The 19,245-nt window shown below is 38.5% G+C and overlaps 1 protein-coding gene across 1 annotated transcript in view; it reads left to right on the top strand.

Annotated features, from left to right (window-relative positions):
* Positions 1 to 632: 632 nt before the first annotated feature.
* The window catches only part of SLC39A10 (solute carrier family 39 member 10), an 87,410-nt gene continuing 68,797 nt past the window's right edge, over positions 633 to 19,245 (top strand). The window contains exon 1 of the mRNA XM_015289482.4: positions 633 to 739. The gene's annotated coding sequence lies outside the window, so the exon portion shown is untranslated. The remainder of the gene's footprint in view (positions 740 to 19,245) is intronic.

Here is a 19,245-nt window from a genome sequence, read left to right on the forward strand (position 1 = left end):
GCACAATTTTACAGTGTTCCAATGAAGTCTTTACTTTTTAAGTCAATCACTCATATCTTAAAAACACGAACAAGAGGTCAACTGATTTGTTCCCAAACATAATCAAATTCTACAAGAAGTATCTGTGCTGACAGAAGTACTTTTTAAATATATGTGTTAAAGCAAGTCAAAGGCAGGAAGGTGAATCAACTAGGCACTCATATTAGGATGAGATAACTCAGTGCTTTCACACTGCAGGGTAGCTATTTCATGATCATTTTGCTTGCAAAGGGAAACAGTAGTTCTGATTAAACACTGTCTTATCTGTGCTCTTTGTAAGCATAACTTAGTGAAGATGACGGTATGATATGGCTGAGTTTTGAAGGTTTGTGCTCAAAAGACATATATCTTTAAGGCTAGTACCTAACATGGATTCTCTTCTAATTAAGAACACCTGTAGGGGCCTGACCAGAACCTGTGGTTCAGCAGCAAAACTGCCGAAGGGCTCTGAAAAGGCAGAAAATTTGTTTTGTCTTTTGGCCTAAATTATAAGAGTTCAAACCTGTGCCAAGCAGAGTAGAGCTATATAATTTACGAGCTATGAGGGCAGCTCTTAGGCCCCTCTGAGGTGATTTTTATCAGTGCAATAGCGTAAATAGTTCTTCTTTACTTGAACACTGGGGAAGGAGAACACTGGAAGGCAGGCTGTATAAAGGGGATCCAGCCTGTGCTAGCACCTATGTAGCCCACGGATGTTCAGGTAAGCATATTTGCATTCCCCAGTTTCTTTTTGGAGCAAAGGCAGAGGAAGAGGTTGTACTGAGCTCTTCGGAAGTGTGCTAGGCTCTGGGCTCCATGGCTCCGTGAGGATCAGTTAGAGCATCCCAATTTGTTTTCTGCTGTTAAAATCTTATGCCTGTTACAAGGATCTCTTCTGTTTTGTTTGATTCATCATTTGCCTTGGTTTAGGAAGGGCCTGGAATGCCAAACCTCATGAGTGGTGTAATAGGACTACCCACAGTAATACAAACTGTACTCAGCTGTAAGATTTGGGCCCTTTTCAGCTTGTGTTTTAAAGAAGTCTTATTCTTGCACACAAGCAGGTGTTATTTAAGGGCTGGTCTTTGAGTCATGTGGAAGACAATTAGATATAACCAGTTCATTATTGAGCATACATTATAAGTATAAGGAACATATAAAAATTCTTCTGTTTGTGTGCCATATAATGTTAATATAGTCATCTCTGAAAAGATGACTGTGTAGAACAAAGCCCATTAATTATTTTTCTTCTATTATGGTATGAGGAGCTTTGGGAAACTTAAATAATAAACTTTTACTGCAGCTGTATGTTCTAATCAGCAAATACTAGACAAGAGGTGTGAACAGCAGAAAAATATCAGCTAACTGGAAAAAGAACTAGGGCAATATCCAGGCAACCCGCCTCCAGAAACAACACGGGCTATGGTATTATCTCATTTCTGTTTCTGTCATTTTGTTTTTGCAATTTTGAGTGTAACAGTTATAGGAGAAGAGAGACATTAAAAACTGTAGTGATTTTTGTGGTTGCTTTATTTCTAGTAGTTTCTGTTCCTTCGCTTACAACTCTTTTTTCGCATAATCACATACCACTACTATAGTGAAGTGGCACAACCACCACTGTGAGCTATTTTTTTTTTTCCCCAATGCTTATGCCAGGAGGAGAAAGGAAAATCAGTTCTGAAGTAATAGATTCCGGGCTTTACTCTTTTCTTTCCCTCATTCAAGGTATTGCATTTTGTTGTGCATCTGATGAATTATGACAATTGAACCCGTTTTCAGACAGTGTAAACACAGTGTTGCAGTATATCGGTGGGCTGTTAGGATGTGTAGGTGAATGTCCTCACTTTTAGGCTGCATTTCTTGAAAAGATGCTAACTTGATGGGTTATTCCTTCCTCTGTAATGGTTCACGCTGTTTCTTTGCCCATTCTCCCCATCACTTCCATTCTCCATGTCTTGATACTAGGAAGTCAAGACTTTATTTTGCTATCTTTTTGTAGATGGGTGGGAACAGTACTGCTAACAGAGAAGTTCAGATATCTAAGTGGGATTGCATGCTTTACTTGAGACCCATAGGAAATGTGTATTCCAAAACGTCTGATGAACTCGAGACTTCCTGAAACCATACTTACAGTCAATAATATTTCTAGTTAGTACATGTAAGAATGATTTTGTTGTGATTGTTTGCAAGTGCAATGTAGGCAGATACACTTAAGCCCAAGAAAATCAGAGGGCACAGGGAAGATATCTTGTTCCTTTCTTTGTGCACAATCCAAGTCAGCTAGAGCAAGTTGCCAAGGATCACGTCTGTCTGGCTTTTGAATATCTCCACAGATGAAGATTCCACAACTTCCAACCTGTTCCATTTCTTGACCACGCTCGGGGGGGGGGGGGGGGGGGGGGGGGGGAGAAAAAAATTATACTCTTATTCAGATTAAATTTCAAATTTTAATTTGTTCCCATTGCCTCTTGTGCTATCACTGAGCACTATTCTCCAGTGCCACCGTTTTTTCCCCTCTTACAGTTTGCTGTAGTAATTTTACTGGGAAAGACGGTTGTAATGGAGATGACTTAGGCAAACTAGCACTGTTGATCTGTTCTTCTGGTCCAAAGCAGCAACTACTTCTGTAAATAACCCAGTGAGCCCCTCTGCTCTACTTCATACCAAAGACAGATGTTTTCTTTACCTATTCTAGGTATATCAAAGAAGATAGTCCTCTATGCTTCAGCAGTTTGGAAGCAGTAAAACTTGATCGTTTCCTGACATGACTCAAACAATCATCACATTCAAAGCAGGAGCTATCTTTCAATTTCTTAGGTTTTTGGTGTCAATTTCTTGGGTTTATCTCTTGATGTTTGTCAGTTGAAAACTTTAGAAACTTCTCAGTTTTGCCTGAATTCATTATGTTAGAGAAATGAGTCATCTAAATCTCTGCAAATTTTGACTGCCACAGAGATTACTTATTGCTTATCTCCATCAAGAATAAAATGTAAAAAGACCTTAAAAGTCTTCGTTGGTTTTGGTTTCCAATGTTTAGTGTTAAAACAGCTGCAGTAGTTGGAGTCTGCATTTAAAAATAAATAAATAAACAACAACAACAAAAACCACAACTCCCACCACTTTGAGTTAACTCTGTTTTTTTTAATTTCTCTGCATGCTGACCCCTGCAGAGGGAGGGATGAGTACACATTTCAAGTTCACCCTGCCATTTGCAGTAGCAGAAGATATTTAATTTAAAATAACCTTTTTCCTGATGAAAAGCTAGGGCTTTGCCCTCGTTAAGCACTGTCATTTGGCCTAACTCTCTTGTGCTGCCCAGTTATGTCCCTTAAAAACTGGGGTAAGAAGTGTTTCTTGAAAAATGAATACGAGGAAGAGTCATTTCTACTCTTAAAATGTTTTACAACATAACATAAGAAGTGAGTCAGACTGTAGGTTATGCTTTGATTTAAAAGAACCAGGGCCACAGTTCCAAGCCTGAACATGAGCTTAGCGCTCTCATCGCTCTCATCTTGGAATTGTTACGAATTTTAAGCCATTATGGTTTGTGACTAACTCTGCAACTTAGATTGGCACAGTCTCAAAGGCAGGCATTTCCCTACGTGTGGAAAAAAAGTGGACTCTTTAAATGGGCTTTTAAACAGTACTGCAAGAAATCTGTACAACAGCTAGAGGCATCGTGTGTAGGTCGTTTGATTTCTTTAGCGTTATTATCCCTTTAGTGGGTGTTCGCAAGTACCGTAATTCTCCCTTCAGAAATCCAGTAGAAGTTAATCCAATGACTTGTTATGGGATCTGTACTGTTTGTAGTACGTTTAATGCAATGAGTTTGTTCTGTAAACAGAAGATCAAGGTCAGACTTCTCTTGCAGGATCTAAACATCAAGAAAAGTAAAAGTAGCCTTTGATTAAAAACAATATGTGAATTATTCTATCTAATTCTGATAAAATTGCTCCTACTGTGATGGAACAATAGTATAGCTTTATACTACTTTCAAAATACATATTATATACTTATAAAAAAAAAACAAAAAAACAAAAAAAAACATGAGTCTAGTTTCACTGGGTGATTATGCAGGTTGTAACACCCACTGTGGCTCACACTTCATTTTCATTGCACCTTTCTTCTCACTGTGAGTCTGCTTAGCTTTGATCCAGAAAGCAAAATGAGTATTTGTAGTAATGAACAGAAAAGGGAAAATATAATCAAAGATAGTTTGGAGGATTTCCTCTGCCCCATTTCTTAAGTTCTGCAGATGGGATCTGGGATAGATATTTCCCTTTGTGAGAAAGAAAAAAAAAAAACAGAAAAATGTGCCTTAGAACAACTTAATGCTGTAAAATAAGGTAAGTTACAGTATTTAAAGTATGCATTCATCTTGTCAGTCATGGTGGAAAAACAGAAGACTGTGGACAGATGAACCTGCCAGCATTCTCCTTAGACATTTGAAAATAGCTGTGTGTTAGCTGTGCTGGATTTTTCTGTATTACTTTATGGGATGTGTCCCAGAAATACAATAACATAGAATCTGATTATTCTGTTTTTCCCCAAGTCATCTACTCTTTGCCACCTGAAAGACAACAACATTTGCATAAAGGTTTTCTGTTGTTATGTATAGATCTTCATTAAGCAGGCAAGTCTGCTAGTCAGATTCAAAGTGCATGGATCAGGAACAGATCATGCCAAGGAAGCCGTCTAATGTCTGTCCAGACATTACCTGTATCAGGTTTTTTATTTGCCTCATTGCTCACCTGACAATTGTGGTGATCCTACTGTCTGTCAAAAAAAAAAAAAAGCATAGTTTGGTTTTTTTGTTTGTTTGTTCATTTGTTTTCTTTGGCTTTTTTTCTGTAATAATTGCATTCAAGACTCACTACTGTTAACAGAGAATTGAGCTGGAATTGATCCCGAAGTGAACATCTACTGTTCTCTCACAGTGTGCTAAATATTTTAGATTTCAATAAAGCCTCTTGAAGAGCTATTTGTTAAAGTCAAGTTACTGTTTGAAACAGTTCTTGTAGTAGGACTGGAAAGTGGAAATCTTCCCTCAGGAGCTTCTGTTGGAGAGCCTCTGTCTTGATCTGTGCTGGGGCATCTCTAGGAGAGCCCAGTGCATATGTTGATGGTCACTGTACTCCAGCAACTCTTCTCTCCATCAGACAGAATAAGTATCTTGCCAGACTGGGCAAACACCATGAGACCTCACACTATGATATGTGTTATAGGGAATATGCATTCTGTGAAGTGAATGGTATTACTTTTTCATTTAAGATAACTGCTCTGCGTTGGAGAATGCAGAGGTATGCTCACCTTAAAACAAAGCAGTGCATGGTAGGGTGGCTGTGGAAAGACTACAGAGAGCAGATATGGAGAGCAGAAATGCATCTTCATACACACAAAATCCCTGCAAGTGAAACTAGTGCTGTGACCTAAAAAGGCCAAGGAACAATGCTGGAAAAAGTACAAATCTGGAAATCATCAGCTTGAATCAATCTACGGTTTGAGGTAGGAAAGGAAGCAGGCTTGGGAAATCTAAGCATTGTCTGCTTCATGCTCCTCCTAATGTAAAGCCTTCTGGGGAGGGAAAAACTGTGTGATGGTGGAGGATGAGCTGGATGCTTTTTATAATGCAGTTGTAGCCAGCTGTTCAGCTAACCAAGAACAATATTACACTGGCTGGAGTCTTGCGGGTTAGAAACTGGTAGCATGACTACCAGATAGGAACAGTGTCTCTTCTGTTGAACTTCCGTAATGTGTGCTTAGTCTCTAAGAAAATAAGATGAAACACAGCAGCTGTAAGCAAGAAATAAATTACTGTTAGGTTGGCAACCTGATTTAGAGGGATAGGGATTACTATACAGTTATAACTGACTTGAAATGCAGCTTGGTTGGTTGCAATGAAAGGACTAGGAAAACTGGGAGAATCAATTGCATTCTCCGGAAGACTTGTGCCACATTTGAGACAAATATTTCAATTTTTATTTAATCCATGCAGTTCCTGTATAATGCTGCTACCCCTCTCTGTCCTTAGCAGTGTAAAAGTCTAACCCTGAAAGCTTTTGTTAGAGAAATGCTTTTCCTTCTTGTCTTTTCAGCTAAAATTCCATGTGCATGAAGTAGTTCTTCTGTTTTACAGGATCAGAGCTGCCAGTTCTAGTAACTTGATTCTCACAGACTCTTCAGTACTGCCAGGGCCTGTCTTCCTTGGACAAAGCCATTGGTGAGCACTGCTTATTCACAGTAAGCATCAGTTCAGTTCAGGTAGAGCTGCTGTATTTTGATCTATTACACAAACAGGAATGTCAGTGTATTTCCCTGTTAGATTTGATGTATGATTTCTTTTTAACCTGTGCTAATTTTTGGGCCCCTTGGCAGTAGTACATAGATGGAAAAATAGCATTAGTGACTCAAAAGCTTTTGCCAGGTTTCTGTGGTTTGCTTTTGACCATACTAAGCATTAAGCAATTAATCTCAAGGTCTTAGGCATGGCTAAACAAAACAACCTTACAGACGTGGCTGTCAGTTTGAGAAAACTTTCCTTTGCAGTGAGGAAGATGAAAGAAAGAAGAATGAAGTAACACAAGCAATAATTGTATGACAAAATGCTTCTGTAAGCAGAGACCAGACTCAGTATTAGCAAGCTTTTAACCTGTTTTTCAAGTGTTCTGAAGCACAGGTAACCTGATAGGTCAAACAAAAGAGCTTGTGAGTCAACTCATACACATACTTTTTTCTAAGATATTTCTGAAAACTACATGACTTTTTTTCTTCTTAATGTGTTTTTTTATCGTTTGAGAAGATTTGACAGACTTGGTAAGGTGAAAGGTTTTCTTTGAACTTAGTGCCAGGTTTGGTGCAGATGAATTAAATAGCCTATAACAAAATGAACAGTGGATATTCAGCATACAACTATCCACACATAATCAAAGTAATTTGTCTTTTTGTGGTTATAGAAAGCACACAGCACCTACAGTGCTGGAAAGATTTGTTGAGCCTTATGTATGTGTGTATGGCTGAAGAACTGTACTGAATGTTTTTCATGCTACTCAATGGGAGAAACTTTCTGAAAACAATGGAAAAAGAACGCAAGGATTTTGTATTTGTTCTTGCTCTGTGTCATTGTAATACATTGTGTACTTTTAATTACGTGAAGTAGAATAAACCAGCTACAGAGCTATACCCAAAGTGTCATTGGATGACATAGGGCAGTAACCACTTGCATATCTGAGCCAGTCATGAATCTGCCTCATGCAAGTATTTATAACCAGTCAAGCTGACCAAGATCACATAGAAGCTCACTAATAGACTTACCAATGACCAGCACTGGGATGCCAGGCAACAGCTCAGGTGTATAAAAGCACTTTTATCTGCTTGATGTCATTCTTTGATGAGATGTAGGATGAACTCTGTGTGTACTTAACAGCATATGAAACAAAGACTGTTTAAATCACAAAATGACTTGAAGTAAACAAACATTGTGAAAATGGAAGTTGCTTTAAAAATACAACTGTGTCTTTAGATATGAACCAGCCCCAGCACTTCTCCTTCCCATCTGTCTAGGCATATATTCTGATTTCATGAAGGACTGAAAGGGTTACTATTTTTTTTTTTTGTTCATTTGTTTTTCTTTTATGATAAGTGATTGGGCTTTAGGATAAAACATTTGAGCAACACACTTGAAAGTTATGAGCAGGTTTCTTAATAATGATAGTTTAGAGAAAGCTTAGCAAAATGTTAGCAGATGTGTTAAAGGAAGCCAGGTAAAAATGGCTTTTGCAGAGAAGGTCGCAAGTGCTTTTGGATTTCCTTTCAAGTTCTTATGTAATTTAAATCAAAGCAACTGAGAGAGGAAGCACACCCACTTGCCAAGTACTTTCAGTGTTTTTGACAGGTGTGCAGAAGGAACATAATCTCTACTACAATTTTTGTAAGCTTCGTTAGAATGCAAAATTAAAGACCTAAAGTAAACAAGGCTTGCATGGTTGTATTGTCTCACTTACCCTTGGCTGCTTTGGAGCTGTTTAACCACATTAGACAGAGGGATAGAGTTTTCAAAGTTAGCAGAGTTCACCAGCATTTCATGAAAGTCACTGTGTGTCTCTTGTGTGTTAGCAGGAAGAAGTGTTCCTATAGCTAGTGTTAGAGGAGTGCCCCTTGATTTGTTAGGTGTTGCCCATGGTGGTCCTAGTAGAGATCAGAGACAAGCTGCAGAGTCTTCTTCCAGCAAGCGTTGTGCACAAGAAGTGCTGGAAGGAAAAGTAGAAGAAGCTAAGGGGTTGGGTCTGATGCTATGGATATGGCTTCTCTTTTTTCAGCAGGATTGTTCTATATTGTTAATAAATCCATCATTCTATCTTACTAATAAGATCACTTTAAACCAGCTTTTCATAATAGCTCATCAGTGTATACAGTATGTATGCTGTCGTTGCCCAAACTAACATCTCGTGAAGGGTGAACATTTGGGACTGTCACTAAGGGGAATTATATGTCACACTATATGAAATAGGTTTATGTGTGCAATGCTTTATTTCATGGGAACAAACTTGTAAATTCTAGCTTTTTCTCTGAGAATCATTAACATAAACTCTCTAGAGCAAAACATTTTCCATAATTATTATTTGTACCTTAGCTTAGTAGATAGCCTAAAGCTTTCAGCTGTCTCACTCCTGACACTGTTATGCCTGTTCTATTGCTTTCCCTCCAGCCCTGTCTGTGCAAAGCCTTTTCTACCTTGTGCTACTCCTCTAAAGGCTGTAACGTTGCACTCACTGGGGCCTGAGCTATTGTCAGTGTTGCCAGCGTGTGCTTGGAGGGGGCTATCCTTGGGCACTTTTCGGTTCACCCAAAGAAAATCTTCCCACAGTTGCTGCTAGGAGGTGGAGTGGAAAGAGAACGGTGAAATAGGGATCATATATGAACTCACATGTAGGCTGTAGGCTGGATCTAAATCCTGTATAGCTGGGGGCAGATCTGGGGCCTTTAAGATTACAACCTCTTCATGGAACAGTATTTGTACTTGGGCTGGGAAGCAGGAGGTGCTGGACTTAAGTCAACAGATTATCTGGAGTACATAGGTGTATTCTTGGCAAAGTAAGGTTTGAGTTTTGCAGTGTTATGACTGAAAGTTTTTGCAACTTCCCTACAACATGAATAAGTCTTGTGGGTACTACGGCTGTTCAGTAGTTGGGTCTTCTGCTCGTGGGGCTCTTCAGAAGTGTGCTCTTTGCTTCTCTATCACCCAGGAGTTTAGAGAGTCTGCTGTATATTGTATGCTATCCTTTATTATAATGCTTTATGTATCTAATGCCAAAGATACTGTGAACCCATTAGTACTCATTTTGCGGCTAGCAAGCAGATGATCATAGTAATCTCTGCTGGCAATTGATTGCACTGTCTGGATGTCATCTCTAGAGCCACTGAGATTGTGCTAAAATATAGTAATTTGGGCTTAAGAGTTCCCACCCAAATCAGCAGAACTGTTCCTGCTGCTAACTCATCTGAAAGCATAATTTCCTCCTGTAGGGCAGCAGTGGGCAAAGCTATCTGCACCACAGCTGCTTGAAGGTAATTGTCTTGCGTGGCAAAGACCCTCAGTCAGTACTGACTCTGCAAGGTTCTTAGCTGGAACTGGATTTGAGCTCCATACTTTTCCTAACTGGAGCAAGGCCTTCTCTCCAAAAATGAAAACATACTTGCTCTACTGGGGAAAGGGCTGTACCCTCCTCTTAGCTGTTCTGCTATTTAACAATCAAAAATCCAATTTTTCTCCTACTATATGAAACAATGAACCCTGCTTTCTTTCTGTCTGTTTGCAACACCAGTTTCTCATTTAATATACGTAACCCAAATAAAGTTCATCTCTGCTGTTCCCCAAAACCCCCTCCCCTATCTTCATGTTATTTATTATCCCATTAATTTTAAATAGTTGGTCTCCATAGCTATCTCTTATCTTTATCCCCTTAGGGATCCTGTTTATTCTACAGTTGTAGGCCAGTCAGATTATATTCCTGAGCCCTCAGTGGCCTCCATGCCTTTCCATGTACCTATTTACAAGTTACTCCTGAGGGCCTAGCTGTTAGACTAAGGAATAAACCTAAAATTAACTAGACATAGCTGCTCCACATGGCATGATAAAGCCATGAGGCTACAGGAAAAAATAGAGAAGTAGAACATAAGTCCTGTACAGCCAAGAGCAATTAATAGTATTCAAACAATGGCTAAACAAACTGAATAACAGAATGAAGTTCAACATAGCCAGGAACAAAAACATTGCAGCAAACTATTTTAACTAGATAGTGCTGTTCACAGTGCCTTGCCCTCCCTCCTGCTTAAGTAACTGAAAAGTAGTCTGGGATTTTGCCTGATAGGCATGGTTGTTGGGGGGGTCACTCAAGAAAGGAAGCCTGCACTGTGGCTTCTGTACTAGCACATCTGTGGTGATGGTGGGTGTCTGCTACAAAAGAGGATGAGGAGTGAGCAGAAACACATCTTTTCCAAAAGACTCAGCTGTACCATTCTCTCACCTCTGATTCTCTGCATAACATCATGACCAGATGCCACAGGTTCGCAGGCAGGAAGGAGGAATTGAGGTAAGCAACAAACAGTAGCTTCTGCATGAGGAGTCTAGCTGTATGGGTAACAAGTGTATCAACCCATGAGATCAGTCCAGTCACAGTAATGTTGATTGGCAGGAGCCTCTGGAGATCATCTTGTCATCAACACTGGTTATAGAAAGTTTTGTCCAGTTTAGTCCTTAGAATCTCCCATGTGTGATTCTGCAGGCTCTGGATAACCTGTTACAGTGCTCTACAACTAACCTCCCAGTCTGCATGTCTGCAATCTCATCTGTGATGATTACAATTTCTCACAATATCTGTCTACTATTGAGAATAGTGAGGGGGGGAATCTATTCCTCACATTGAAGAGGAAGAATGAACTTGTACGCATATACCGCATGTCACTGGGAAATAAGGGCCAAAGTAAATAAGATGCCACATCAAAGTCATTGCTGCTTGTGTCTACACTGTCCATATACCTGGGAATCTCCCAGTTCACCTCCACTTGAGTTCTAGGGTTAAAGCTGGGTGCCTTTGAGGAAGGACATTCCATAGATTCACCTCAGTTTATTGGGTTTGCCAGGGAGCAGGAAGGAGACAGTAAAAAGAGGCAGCTTTCTTTCTATGGCTCTCATCTCAAAGCAATTTGGAAAAGACAGCTGAAGTGGCTGCCCTACAGTAACTTTAGTGAGTTGCAGTGGAGAAGCTAATGAAGGACAGTCATCAGAAAATAGACTGTAATAAAAACAGTAGATAAGAATATACTGCAAGATGCTACGAATTTCACAGTTAAAATACTGGCCAGGGATAGCATGGGTTGAATTACCTGACGTGTGTTTAATTGTCAGTGCCGGTATTTACTTTCATACTGCTGAGATGACAGTAACATTCAGAAAATAAAAACCTATACAACCTATCTTGCTGTTCTCCCCTTGTTAGCTTGTTGAGCTAGAAGGAGGGATGGGGTTAGAAGATAAATACAGGTTGTATTCATCTTGCTGGATGTAGTGATTGCTGACACAATTTTAAAGTCATTTGCATCATGGAAATAAGATTTTTCCACACACAGACACACACACACAAAAAAAAAAGGAATAGGGAAGTCTGTAGACTTCAGTTTCCCACCAAATCTTGCTAGAACAAGTGCTAGTTTGTTTCTCGCAATTAAATAGCTTATCTGTTCTTGCAGATCCTTCCTTGACTTTCATTTTCATTTGATTCCTCTTCAAATTACTTTCTGGCCTTCTGCTTTAGAACTGAAAACCTTTTTCCTCCTCCTCTTGATTTTTTTTTTTTTTTTTTTTCTCCCCATGGAATAACAGTCTTTGATAGTTTAGGGAAAACTGACAGGCTTCTCCTGACTTCAGTGGCTGCCCTGGTCAGCTTCACTAGGGGTGGCCATCTTTGCCTCTTGAGTTAGGGATTTCTAGCCTATGAAGTCCATTCATGAACTATGAATACACACAGTCAGTCCTAAGAAGTATAAGAAACCTGAGCATAACAATGGGGTGTCAATCTATACCACTGTTAGACACAAAGATTTTAGGGCAGTCAGGAGCTATAGGGGCATCTGTGTGGCATTTATGAGCTTCTACCAAAAGCTTATAACTTGGCAAAGCTTGGAATGGACTTCTTAGAATGGACTTCATTTTTTTTATTTTTTTCCTAGGGGCAGTATGGAATCCCTTCCTGCTGTTTCCATCTCATTCTGCTTTCCTATATATAGCCCACTGCTCTCTATTGTAATGTATTATAATTTTTTTTAGCTCCGAAAGCTGATTCTTGGTAAATTTCTAGGATTTATAGAGCTTTACACACACACACACACACACACACACACACACAAAAAAAAAAGTAAATGAATTAATTTTTTAAAAATCTCATCCATGACTTGAGCATGGAATATTTCAGTCCAAGTGGCTGAAATTCTGGAGAATTACAAGCAATTGTTAATACAACTTGCAAGGAAATAAGTGATTAGCAAGCTTATTAATAAGTAATATTACAAGCATTCTGGTAACTGATTTACATTACGCCTTATATGTTATGTTTGTGTATTTACCTGTTAGAAGACTGGTTAAGTGAAAAAGACAAATGAGATTTCATTCCTTGGGATTTTGAATCCTAACTGGCGAAGTGCAGGTTGCTTTTGAAGAGAGATTGGTTCACATTTGAAAACATTATAAAACACTGTATCTGTTTCGTTAACTTCACACCAAATATTATTAATCTCATAAAATAGTAATAATGAGTGTTTTAAGTATTAACCTTGAATTATTTTTCAGTGCTGAAAGACAAGATGGGTTCTTCTGTTCTGGTTCATCAACCATAATAAATGCATAAATAAATAAAACTAGGTCTTCACTGACAATTGCATAACCTTACACAGTTGCTGCTGACTGAAAATAAGCAATTATCCTCCCACTCTCCTTTTTTTTTTTTTTGTGGGTTTTTTTTTCACATGAAGTACAAGGAAAAAAGCGATTCTTCAGCATATTCTTGACTGCACCTATGGTGCTGACAATACAGGAATATCGATTATTACATTAGTAGTAGTAGTAATAACTACATTAATAAAGGAAACATTAGTCTATCAAGACACAGAATTCATTAAATATATGATTGAATAGTGAGAGTAATTAATACAGAATACCAGATAATCTGGCATGTGGTGTTGATACTGATTTGGTATCATTAGAAATGCCTACCCCAAACAACACAATGTTAGTGGAAATGGTGAACAAATCTATATCGATAAAATGTATTCTTTTCATATCTTAGAAGTGACAGCACAGAGGCAAATGCCAGGAACTCAACTAAAGGTAATGTATCAAGTGTATCTCTCCCTCTAGGTAAATCAAGAAACAAATGGGGTTTTTTTGCTGATAAACTCTCCAATGGTAATCTTACTGGTTCACATAACTACCCTGTGCATAGTAACAGAATCAAGAAGATCTGTGTGTTTTGTGTACATCTGAAGCCTCCAGTTATGATTTGTAGACCTAAAAGAACACGGCTTCTTAACATAGCCTGCATAATCAAGAGATTAGAAACAGTCTGAGCCTTATTGTTTAGGAATTGAACATTCAGCAGTAGAAGTGAAAACAGGACATAAACCAGCACATATTCTGCAGCACAAAATGTGCTTGAAGTAACAATCCCCTGTGGGACTATCCACACTTCTGGGCTAGAGGGAAGCTTGGTGGATGAAGCAGTAAGTTTTCCTTTCCCTTGCCAGCTTCTCTGGTTTCCTTCTGAATGAAGGAAAAGCTTTGAACATCTATATACCGTAGAAGATGCAGTGAGGAGTCCTTTTATTGCAATACCAACTATTCTTTTAGCTACACTGACTAATTTCTAGTAGTGTACCTTCTCTATGTACTGTCTTCAAATATTTATTAGCATTATAACTGAGCTACAGATTCAGTTTAAAATTGGTGCAAGGAAATTTTAGGCTGGAGGCAAAAAGCTTTAGATTCACAAGTTTTAGGAAAATAAATAAGACATGATGACAAAATTAGGCCAGCACAAAAGAGAATATGCAAATCCCAGCATGCAGGCAACACTTCAGGAATCTCCTGCAGAGCAGGAAATTACCTTAAAGCTCTTAGAACTCCCTCTGCTCCAGTGAAGTAATGGAAATGGAGGACAGAGAAGAATTTGGTCTCCTCGAGCTAGAGGTGTCATGTGCCTGCCTATCTAATAGGGATCTAGTGATCTGAAGCTCTAGTCTCCATTTGTGGAGATACTGAAAGCTTAGCTGGACACTGTGCAGGACAACCTGCTGTAGCTGACCCTGTGGGGGAAGTGGCCTCAAAAGGACTCCTCCAGCATCAACTACTCCATGACTGCGCAGTAATACAGAAGAAATGTCTCTCTAGCTGTTTTCAAAATTAGACAGAAGGAAGAGAAGCATGCACTCCCAAGAACAACTTCCAGAAATGACAACTGGAGTTAGATAGAACTGCACATACTATTTTCTTATAGATTTAAAGCTGCATGGGACATGAAGATTTTCTCAGGTGCTCAGGTCTTAACTATATGCTTAACAAGATTTTTGCTCTGCTGGAGCTCTGGTTGTTTTAAGGTCTGGTGACTGTATGATCGAAGCAGTATAAAAATGAAGCATTGCTCACTTGAAAGTATTGCATACGTTCGTAAGTCCTTGAAGAATAACCTCCACGGTACATATGTTTGCTGTGGTACTTGGCTGAATCTAAAACAAGACATTTGAAATCTCTAAATGTGAATGAAGTGTGCAAAGCATTGGGTAGTGAGAAACCAACATGCCTAGTTGGGAAAAGAAGGGTAAAGGCTTGAATCTGCAGCCCTTAATAATTTTCATATATCCTTATTTTATGCACATGAATAATCTTTTTTTACTTCATTGAAGTACCTCATATGTAAAGCTAATTAAGTCTACATGTGCAAGTCAAATGCATTCAACTGATCCTGCAGGGGCTTCAGCTGCCTCTTGTGGAGCAGAACTCCTTGCAAGCTCCTATTACTGAGTTTAATCTTCTGTGTGTGAGCATTGTTATGTGGCAGTGCTTGCACCCCTGTAAGCATTCCAAAGCATTAACCCATTCCTGAGAATACATTATTACAGACCCACTGGTAAGCACACACAAATGAGGAGAAACAAGCTATCAGCCTATAGGGTAACACATTTAATAAACAGAAGTTTTCAGTCATGCTGCAATAAATACTGTGAATATTCAGTACAGTACATTGATCTTTTGCCGATGTCAAGCCTAACCAGAGTGTATTTTATCAGAATTATGAGCCATTACCAGCAGTGTTTCTTGCTTGAGTTACACTGAAAAAAAAAAAAAAAGTGAATAAACTTTAGTGATTGGGCCTTTACTTGAAATGTGAAACATATGATATAACAGATTGCTGGAACAGATTATATAAGAAAATGAAACTGAATTGTCTTACTTCCTTAGAATATAAACTGCAGCCGCTGTATGTAGAAAAAGAGATTTCCCAGGATCCAATTGTCAGCAGTTTAAATGCATTCATCACTAATTTTATGTGACAACCGTACAAACAACTAACCCCAGTTGTAACAGACTTAGAAGATGGACTATTGATTGTGCTGATATATCTCACTTGGTTTTTCAATTGAATTTTGAGAATTTGATTCTCCATGGTGTTGCCATGCTAGTGTAAAAGTAAGGGCAATTATTATATCAAACTTAGCTTTTGCCATCCTCCAGGAGTTTAATAAGTGTTGTATTAGTTTAAAACTCCAAAATGAACACTGAATGAACTTGAAAAGAAATAAATTTATAAGAACGTCTTAGCTTTTTCATGCCAAATGACTGGAAGTAGGGAGGGTAACCAAACAAACCGAAAGCCAAAGGCTTTTGTGTCCTGTTCTGTCATTTAGTCATGTCTGCTACCAATAGCCATTACCACTCTTGCAGTCTTTCTCTCCATACTTCCAGTTGTTTGGTTTAATTAGTGACTAGCACATGCAAGCTGGATTTAGAACATCCATAGGGATCATTCAACCCCGAACAGAGCAACCTGATCGTGCCTTCATTCCTGAAACCAGTCTGTCCAGTGAATGTTGCATTGCTAAACAAACCTTCCTTTCCTGTTTTTTTTTATTTCTCTTTATCTATTTTACATAAATAGAGTGTTTCAATATTTCTGTTTGTTTGTTTTTTAAAGTAGTAATAATTTACAGGTATGGTTTGTAAAGTAAAAGTAATTTTAAATCTCACGTAGGCATGGTACTAGGTTGAAGGAATTGTTTGGGTTTTGTGTGCATTTTTATTTAAATATCCAAATGCCCCATAATGTTTGACTGTTCTGTGTTTTGTTTTGTTTTTTAATTTAAAAAATAATATTTTACTGACAAAACTTAAAAGATACCTAGTAGCTTACAAGAGCATAATGGCAAGGCTTATTTAGAATTGCTTCTGTCTGTACAATAAAGTGAGAAAGTCAAAGATGCTAGCTTTTAAATTAACTACCTGAACCATGTGATTTAGAAAAGCTTTCAAGGAATGAAAAGTATGTTTAATCTGGTAATGACTTGTTTGATCTCTTGCTACCAAAGCAGCATAATCTGTGTCGATTTCTCAAGAGTTTCTCTCTCAAATCCACTTAACTTTTTTTCTCAATAACTTCAAAAATTTCTACCTTACACTTCTAAAGCAAAAATTTAAGGCTGAGATTTTCAGAGTTCAATGAAGCCCAGGTGCCCACTTACTGAATTCTAGTGGAAACAAGGGGTTTTAACAAGATGCTCAGCTCCGTGTGATGCTTTCCTGTTGGCTATGTTTTTTACTTTACTGTAGCTGTAAGTTAAAACAGATCTCCACAACTTAGTAATTCTCAGTGTTGCATCTTCCTGCCATTTTGATTTCTCTGTTCTTTTCCCCACCCCTCAAAATCCACTGCAAACACTGGGAAGAAAAGCAGAAGGGTATATGCAAAGGGCTGGCACCTTCAGCATCTGGGGCAAAACCCATGGAAGTGAGCCTAATTCATTCAGCTCTTCTCAAGCATACTTTCTTGTTCTGTGCTGTGCTTCTGCCTGGACTTATTGAGGTCTTTTGCCATATGAGAAACTTGCAGCCAGTGCTCTGCCTGGCTCTCAGGTGCTGGGTTCTCATCAGAGCTGCAGTGTGTCCTACACAGAATGGATAGACATGGTTAGTATTTGAACACCACTTTCATGTCATTAATTCACTCAAGAATTGAGGGGGAAGATTCTTTGTGCTTTTTGTCCAGCCTCTGTTTAGGAAGGTACTCTGCATTGTAGCTGCTAGTGGCTGTGTTTGACACCTTCTTCATTTGTTACACCAAGGAAATCTCATTCATAGTTATTGTAGGGCTTTGTGCATTCTGTAGTGGTTTTATGTGGCCTGTAATTGGCTGTGCACTTTCAGTAGCTTTATATGTATCTATTGTTAGCATGGAATCTTTTAACATTATAATTCAAAGTATGCATTTTTTTTACTAGTTTCTCCCAGTTCAGTTCATTGCTATATGATTTGATAATAAGATATATTATACAAAGCTGGTAATATTGCCACGCACCATTTCTTCTAGATTCTTCACTGAAAATTTTCTTCACTGAAAATAGATTTATTACTTGTCAAGTTCCAGAGTTTTTTTTCTTGTTACTCTTTAATGATCCAGCTAATCAAGACTGTGCTGGCAAATGTGATAACATTTATCTGTTAGTACAGTTATTTCTCTGTTCTTATTTTTCTTTCATTCTAGTTCAGCATCACTCAAAGCTTGTAACTTAGCCCCTCATGATCAAGAGAATGTAAAAATTTCTAACCTATTTCCTGCAGTAGTACCACTGCTCAGGTCTGAAATCTGATATGCTACCATTGTAACTGTGGAGCTTTTCTGATTTGGGGACATGGAAGTTTGGTAGCCCAACACCACTTCAATCACCTCTCTCCACCACCAAACTCATAGTTTCAAATTCATATGCCAATAAAGGCCAATGTGAATCTGAAACGTTATTTGTTATCAAACGATAATAAAAAAGACCATAGTTTCCCAATCTTTCCCAGCTTCGCTAAATGTACACAACTATTTTAGCCCCTTGTGCATTCTCCTAGCAAGAAGCTGTTTGAATATTTGTCATGCAGTAGTAACATTCAGTAAAGGAGGCAGTGAATGTAATAATTCTGCATCTTCAGACCTGTAGCTCTATGAAGTGCACTTGGCTTCAGCCCATCGGTTGAGGCAAATTCCTATATCAAAAGAAATCAAATGAATGTGTGTACATATTTATGTGCTTGTTTACTATATCACAAATGCATGCATATGCTATAGTACACCATTTTTTATGTTGAAAAATAATACATATAACTTAGTTAACATTGATCCTGCAGAGTTCAGATCTATAACTAAGATCAAGATGCCTCAAAGCTGTAAAGCTGCTCAGATTTTGTTCAGGCCTATTTGAAGTAAGTCCATGCTAATATAAATTTTCTGCCTTTTTTCTCCTGCCACTCCCCCAGAGCACTTAAATACTTGTTTACCTTGGGGCTTGGGAGGGAAGCAGTCTTTCTAGCCAAACTGCTTTGTTAGCCTTTAATCAGTTATAGGGAGGAGTCAAAGTTAAACTTTTACTTTTTTCCATGACTGATGAATTCCTGGCTTCTCTTCTTTCTTTGTTTCCTACCTATCAAAACATGTGAATCCAATGGTTCCAAATACATGCCTTGGATCCAGTGAGCACCAAAGGTACATGGTGGGCTCTGAGGCTCATACAGTAAAGGACGTTTCTTTCATTTTAGGAGCTAAGGAGAATATTAAAGCCTATAATCGGGAGCCCAGCTCTTGCATTAGTGTGCTTTTATGAAAATGTTTCTGGTGGAGAAAGACAAAGAAAAAAAAGATATAAAGTAATCAGTGGATTTGAAAGCTTGATAGATTCTTTTCTCAAAACTTCCTTTCCCAAAAGCAAAGGATAGATTTGGAAACTGCAATCATAATCCCTTCATGCTTACAAGAGGTCAGTCCAGTCTGCATCAGAGCTAGCACTTCTGTTGTTTCCATCTTCTTTCCATTTTAGTCATGCTGGATTGAGAGCCTGAAGCAGCACCATCTCAGTGAATGTGTTGTCAAAAACTCCTACTCTCTGACTACCTCTAAAACTGCCTTAGCAAGGACAACACCATTTTTG

This window comes from Gallus gallus, chromosome 7, assembly GCF_016699485.2.
Source record: "Gallus gallus isolate bGalGal1 chromosome 7, bGalGal1.mat.broiler.GRCg7b, whole genome shotgun sequence".
Taxonomy (NCBI): Eukaryota; Metazoa; Chordata; class Aves; order Galliformes; family Phasianidae; genus Gallus; species Gallus gallus.